This window comes from Lithobates pipiens, unplaced genomic scaffold (genome assembly GCF_037356315.1).
Source record: "Lithobates pipiens isolate NorthernLeopardFrog02 unplaced genomic scaffold, aLitPip1_a1.2 Scaffold_84, whole genome shotgun sequence".
In the NCBI taxonomy this organism is placed as follows: Eukaryota; Metazoa; Chordata; class Amphibia; order Anura; family Ranidae; genus Lithobates; species Lithobates pipiens.
In genome coordinates this window covers 150,691-157,139 of record NW_027507908.1, presented here as the reverse complement: position 1 = coordinate 157,139, position 6,449 = coordinate 150,691, and positions in this window count along the sequence as shown.

Sequence of the window (6,449 nt, the reverse complement as noted above, 5' to 3'; positions counted from 1 at the left end):
TAGAGAGAGAATAGAGAGAGAGAGAGAACAATAAAACGACAACTATTTTTGGTTTTTTTATTTTATATTTTTTTTGGTTTTTTTGGTTTTTTAACTTTTTTTTTTTTTTTTTTTAACACTTTTTTATGTAACTTTAACACTTCTGTTGTAACGGTTCCAGCGGTTTGGGTCTCTCAAAATGTGATGGCATCTTGGGAGACCCTGTGAACGTGTGCCTAGCTTGTGCAATGCTGTACCCTACGCTAATACTCAACTAGTTCATGGTAGCGTTCAAAACACTCACCCTGACAAAGACCAGGATTGCCAGGACAGCGGGGACAATAAGAACGGGTGTCACGCCTAAATCCGCGCTTTCTGCCGACACGACATTTTCTTTGGGGGGCTCATTGGGTAGGGGTACTCGGGAGGACATAAGAATAATGCCTCTCATGCAGCCGGCTTACTGCATCTGGTAGGGGAAGGTGAGGTGGAGCACCGCCTGGATACAGAAGGGCTCTGACAATATCCTCCTGGAATTTGAGGAAGGATCCAGTCCGTCCTGAAGCTTTGTGTAGTACATAAGCATTCAGTATAGCCAATTGGAATAAATAAACAGACACTTTTTTGTACCAGCGTCTGGACTTACGGGCAACTAGATACGGCGCCAACAACTGGTCATTGAGGTCCACCCCTCCCATGTTAAGGTTATATTTGTGGACACAGAGGGGTTTCTCCACAATACCAGTCGCCGTAGAAATTTGGACCGTCGTGTCTGCATGAAGGGAGGTAAGAACGAAAACATTCTTATTATCCCTCCACTTCATAGCGAGCAAATTATTACTGCGCAAGCAGGCTCTCTCCCCCAGCCTAAGACGGGACTCTACAAGCCGCTGGGGAAAGCCCCGGCGATTAGGTCGCACGGTGCCACATGCTCCAATCTGCTGATCAAACAAGTGACTAAACAGTGGCACGCTTGTGTAATAATTGTCCACGTACAAGTGGTACCCCTTTCCGAATAAGGGTGACACCAAGTCCCACACTATCTTGCCAGCGCTTCCTATGTAGTCAGGGCAGTTCTCCGGCTCTACGTGACTATCTCTTCCCTCATAAACCATGAAACTACGTGTATAGCCTGTGGCCCTGTCACAGAGCTTATACATCTTGACCCCGTATCTGGAACGCTTGTTGGGGACGTATTGTTTGAATGACAAGCGACCAGAAAATTTAATCAGGGACTCATCAACGCAGACAACTTGATCGGGAGTAAACAAGGCTGCAAAACGTTGGTTGAAGTGGTTTATGAGGGGCCGAATTTTGTAGAGCCGATCGTACTCAGGGTCTCCACGAGGACGACAGAGTTCATTGTCGCTGAAGTGCATGAACCGCAAAATCATCTCGTATCGTGCCCTGGACATGGAAGCAGAGAACACGCGCATATGGTGAATTGGGTCAATGGACCAATATGACCGCAACTCACTCTTTTTGGTTATGCCCATGTTGAGGGAGAGGCCCAGAAAGATTTTAAATTCGGAAACCGTAACTGGTTTCCATTGTCTGGCAAGGGCGGACTGGGGAATAGTGGCGATGTGTTGAGCAGCGTACAAATTGGTTTGGTCCACAATAGATCTAAAGAGATCTTCGGTGAAAAACAGTGAGTAAAAGTCAAGTGTCGTAAAATCAACTGTTTCCACGTTAATGCCAGGTTGGCCAGTGAATGGGGGAAGTACGGGTTCTGCAGAAGTGGTGGGCACCCAAATAGGATTGGCGAATTCTGCAGGAAGGGCACTATGGGTACGACGGGCCTGTCTTTGTCTTCTTGGTGGCAGCGGGACACTACTTGTGCTTGCCACCTCGCCAGCTTGAACTGCACTTATGGGACTCGCCACGTCACCACGTGTTACTGCAGTGCTGGATGTAGGTCCAGGGTGTACTAGGCCGCTGGTGCTTGCCAGTTCACCAGAAGGATGAGCGGCTCTAGTACGTCTCTGCTCCATACGAGTGACCTGCGGTTCCTGCACCTCAACAACAGAATACATACGGGATTGGGCACACCTGTTCTTAGCAGCGGCCTCATCTCCGTCGTCAGAGCTATCTGTCATGGAGCCGCTGTCCTCTACAGGATCGTATTCTGAGCCTGAATCTGACAGATGAGTGACGTCCTCTTCACTATCTGTCATGCTCAGAAACGTGTAGGCCTCATCACTAGTGTACCTTCGCTTTGCCATTTTGGGCTCTAAATTTAGGGGTACACTAGTGAGACTCACAGGTAAAAAAGCACCTAGCCTGTCAGCGACTGTTTCAAAACGCTACAAAAAAAACTGTTAGCGATCGCAGGGATCAAGCCTGACTCTGCGAACGCTGCAGTTATGTGTGTTGTGTTTTGTAAGTGACAGTGATCGATCGATACTGCACTTGGGTGGGCTGGGCTGGGCTTGGCGGAGGGGCTAAACGCAGGTGCTAGCGGGTATCTGGGCTGATCCCGCTAACAATGCGTTTTGGGAAACCTAAAATGCTGGCAACGCTAATATATATCTGATCAGATACTATATTACTAAGGGAGGTGTATGCTTTGTGCGTGGGTGTTAGCGGTACTGGCACTAACCTGACACTGGGGCGACGCAGGCCTTATCTGACCCTAAAAAACTTATATGACCCGCCGGGTGATCAGGGGGTTAAACCTTTATTAGGTAATAAATGGCGGGTGCCCTGAAACAAAAAAAAAATAACTAACCAACCAGCGTCACCTGTAACAGTTATATGGTGATCACTGGTGAAAGGGTTAACTGGGGGGCAATCAGGGGGCTATGCGGTAGTATATGGGGGTCCCTGACGCTATAAAAAGCTGCGGCGAACCCAAATACTTACCTGCCTATCTAGGGTCACCTGTGACACTAATACAGCGATCAGAAAAAAATCGCTTATTAGTGACACTGGTGACGGGGGGTGATCACGGGGTTAAACCTTTATTGGGGGGGTTAGGGGGGCACCCTAGAGCTAAAGGGGGCTAGCCCTAACTGCCCTAACAGTTATTACAGTCACAAATGACACCAATGCAAAAAAAAAAAAAGAAAAAAAAAATGCACTTGGTGTCACTGTGACTGGGGGGGGGCAGGGGTGATTGGGGGGTGATTGGGGGTGATCAGGGGGGTGAAAAGTGTGCCTGGCGTGTTCTACTGTAAGTGTAGTGTTGGGTGCAACTTACCGATCCTCTCTCCTCCGTGTCGGAACGAAAAAGACCGACACGAGGAGAGATTACTTCACTTCCTCTCCTGTGTTTACATTACAGGAGAGGAAGTGATGTCACCGAGGATTTTCATTCGTCGGGAGCGATCGCGAGGGGGTGGCCATGAATGAATGGCCGTCCCCTCGTCCGGGATCGCTCCCGAACGAATACCGACCGCCGCAGGCACCGGGCGGGGGCCCGATCGGGCCCCCGACCCGCGGGAGGCAAGGGACGTACATGTAAGCCCTTATGCCTGCCCGTGCCATTCTACCGACGTACATCGGCGTGCGGCGGTCAGCAACTGGTTAAAGGGGAGCGAAAGAAGTGGGATTTCCTTTGATGGAAGCCCCCCCCCCCCCCCGCAGGTTGCCCTGGTGCCCGGAGGTGTTGCTATGAGTTCTTTTTGCGATCCTCAATGCTGCTCAACTGGTTCGTGGATTCGGATGTGAGTTGGACGCACAATCCTCAGCCATAATTAAAAATCCTCCTATTTATTTTTTCAAAAATCCTTTTTTATTTATTTATATTTTTCTTTTTTTCCCCTTTTTTTGGAACTATTCCATGATTTATGCTCCTGATGAGTGTCTACAATGCTGTGAAACGCGTAGAGCCTTTAATGAAAACTTTTTTGCCTCAGTCATGGAATATCAAGATTTTATATGATCCTACCCATATCCAGAATTATTTATTAGGGCAATATTTTATTATCCTATCCATTTTTTGAAGGTCACCTTTGCCATTCTTGGCTCAACTATAATATGCACTGTACCGTATTTTTCGGACTATAAGACGCACTTTTTTCCCCCAGAAATATGGGGGGAAATGTGCCTGCGTCTTATGGTGCGAATATATGGCGCTCCGAAAGGCTCCGCGGTCTTAGGAAAGGCCGCGGCTTCGGCCTACCTCCGGAGCATCGGCCATCTTGGTGCACCTGCCATTTGCAATGTGATCGCTCCGTCAAATAACGGAGCGATCACTTGTAAAAAACCAGCATCATGATGATGCCGGTTCCTCTCTCTGTGCAGATCTGTACAGTGGAGCGGAGAGATCGGTTGGCAGCAGCGCTGTGGGCTGCATCTGTAGTGCCCACAGAACTGCTCTGTGACAAGTCCAGTCACAGCCATCCCTCCATACCCTGCCAATACTCTGCCAATACCCTGTCAATACTCTGCCATACCCTGCCAATACTCTGCAATACCCTGCCAATACTCTGCCATACCCTGCCAATACTCTGCAATACCCTGCCAATACTCTGCAAAACCCTGCCAATACTCTGCCATACCCTGCCAATACTCTGCAATACCCTGCCAATACTCTGCCAATACTCTGCCATACCCTGCCAATACTCTGCAATACCAGCCAATACTCTGCCATACCCTGCCAATACTCTGCAATAACCTGCCAATACTCTGCCAATACTCTGCCATACCCTGCCAATACTCTGCAATACCAGCCAATACTCTGCCATACCCTGTCAATACTCTGCAATACCCTGCAAATACTCTGCAATACTCTGCCAATACTCTGCAATACCCTGCCAATACTCTGCAATACCCTGCCAATACTCTGTCATACCCTGTCAATACTCTGTCATACCCTGCCAATACTCTGCAATACCCTGCCAATACTCTGCCATACCCTGCCAATACTCTGCAATACCCTGCCAATACTCTGCAATACCCTGCCAATACTCTGCCATACTCTGCAATACCCTGCCAATACTCTGCCATACCCTGCCAATACTATGTAATACCATGTAATACTCTGCAATACCCTGCCATACCCTGCCAATACTCTGCAATACCAGCCAATACTCTGCCATACCCTGCCAATACTCTGCAATACCCTGCCAATACTCTGCAATACCTTGCCAATACTCTGCCATACCCTGCCAATACTCTGCAATACCAGCCAATACTCTGCCATACCCTGCCAATACTCTGCAATACCCTGCCAATACTCTGCAATACTCTGCCAATACTCTGCAATACCCTGCCAATACTCTGCAATACCCTGCCAATACTCTGTCATACCCTGTCAATACTCTGTCATACCCTGCCAATACTCTGCAATACCCTGCCAATACTCTGCAATACCCTGCCAATACTCTGCCATACCCTGCCAATACTCTGCAATACCCTGCCAATACTCTGCCATACTCTGCAATACCCTGCCAATACTCTGCCATACCCTGCCAATACTATGTAATACCATGTAATACTCTGCAATACCCTGCCAATACTCTGCAATACTCTGCCATACCCTGCCAATACTCTGCAATACTCTGCAATACCCTGCCAATACTCTGCCATACTCTGCAATACCCTGCCAATACTCTGCCATACCCTGCCAATACTCTGCAATACCCTGCCAATACTCTGCAATACCCTGCAATACCCTGCCAATACTCTGCCATACCCTGCCAATACTATGTAATACCATGTAATACTCTGCCATACCCTGCCAATACTCTGTCATACCCTGCCAATACTCTGCAATACCATGCAATACTCTGCAATACCCTGCCAATACTCTGCCATACCCTGCCAATACTCTGCCATACCCTGCCAATACTCTGCAATACCCTGCCAATACTCTGCAATACCATGCAACACTTTGCAATACCCTGCCATACTCTGCAATACCATGCAATACTCTGCCATACCCTGTCAATACTCTGCCATACCCTGTCAATACTCTGCCATACCCTGTCAATACTCTGCCATACCCTGCCAATACTCTGCAATACCCTGCCATACCCTGCCAATACTCTGCCATACCCTGCCAATACCCTGCCAATACCCTGCCAATACTTTCTATGGTAATGGTCACTCTGCATTTCATGGGCACTGGAAAATATTTTAGTACCCCATTTGGTTCAGAATATTTTTTTTCTTGTTTTCAACCTCTAAAACCTAGGTGCGTCTTATCGAGCGAAAAATACGGTATATATACTTCGTTTTTGGCATTTATGCCTATATATGAATGTCTACCTGATTGTGATTTATTGTGTATCTTGTGTTTTACTGTGTAGGGGCTTGATGCCCAAAGTATTTTTAGAGGTTTGACGCCTGAAATGTTTTCATAATGTACTTTGGATTATACAATATAAATGAATTTTTTTCAGTCAATTGAATTATTCTTTTACTGCTGTGTGCTTCATTTAAGTCGGATGGAGAGGCTGCGGGAAGACAGGCCCCATTGCAGCCAGTGGCATCGGCCTCCGGGGTCTCTTCACCCAGGGGGC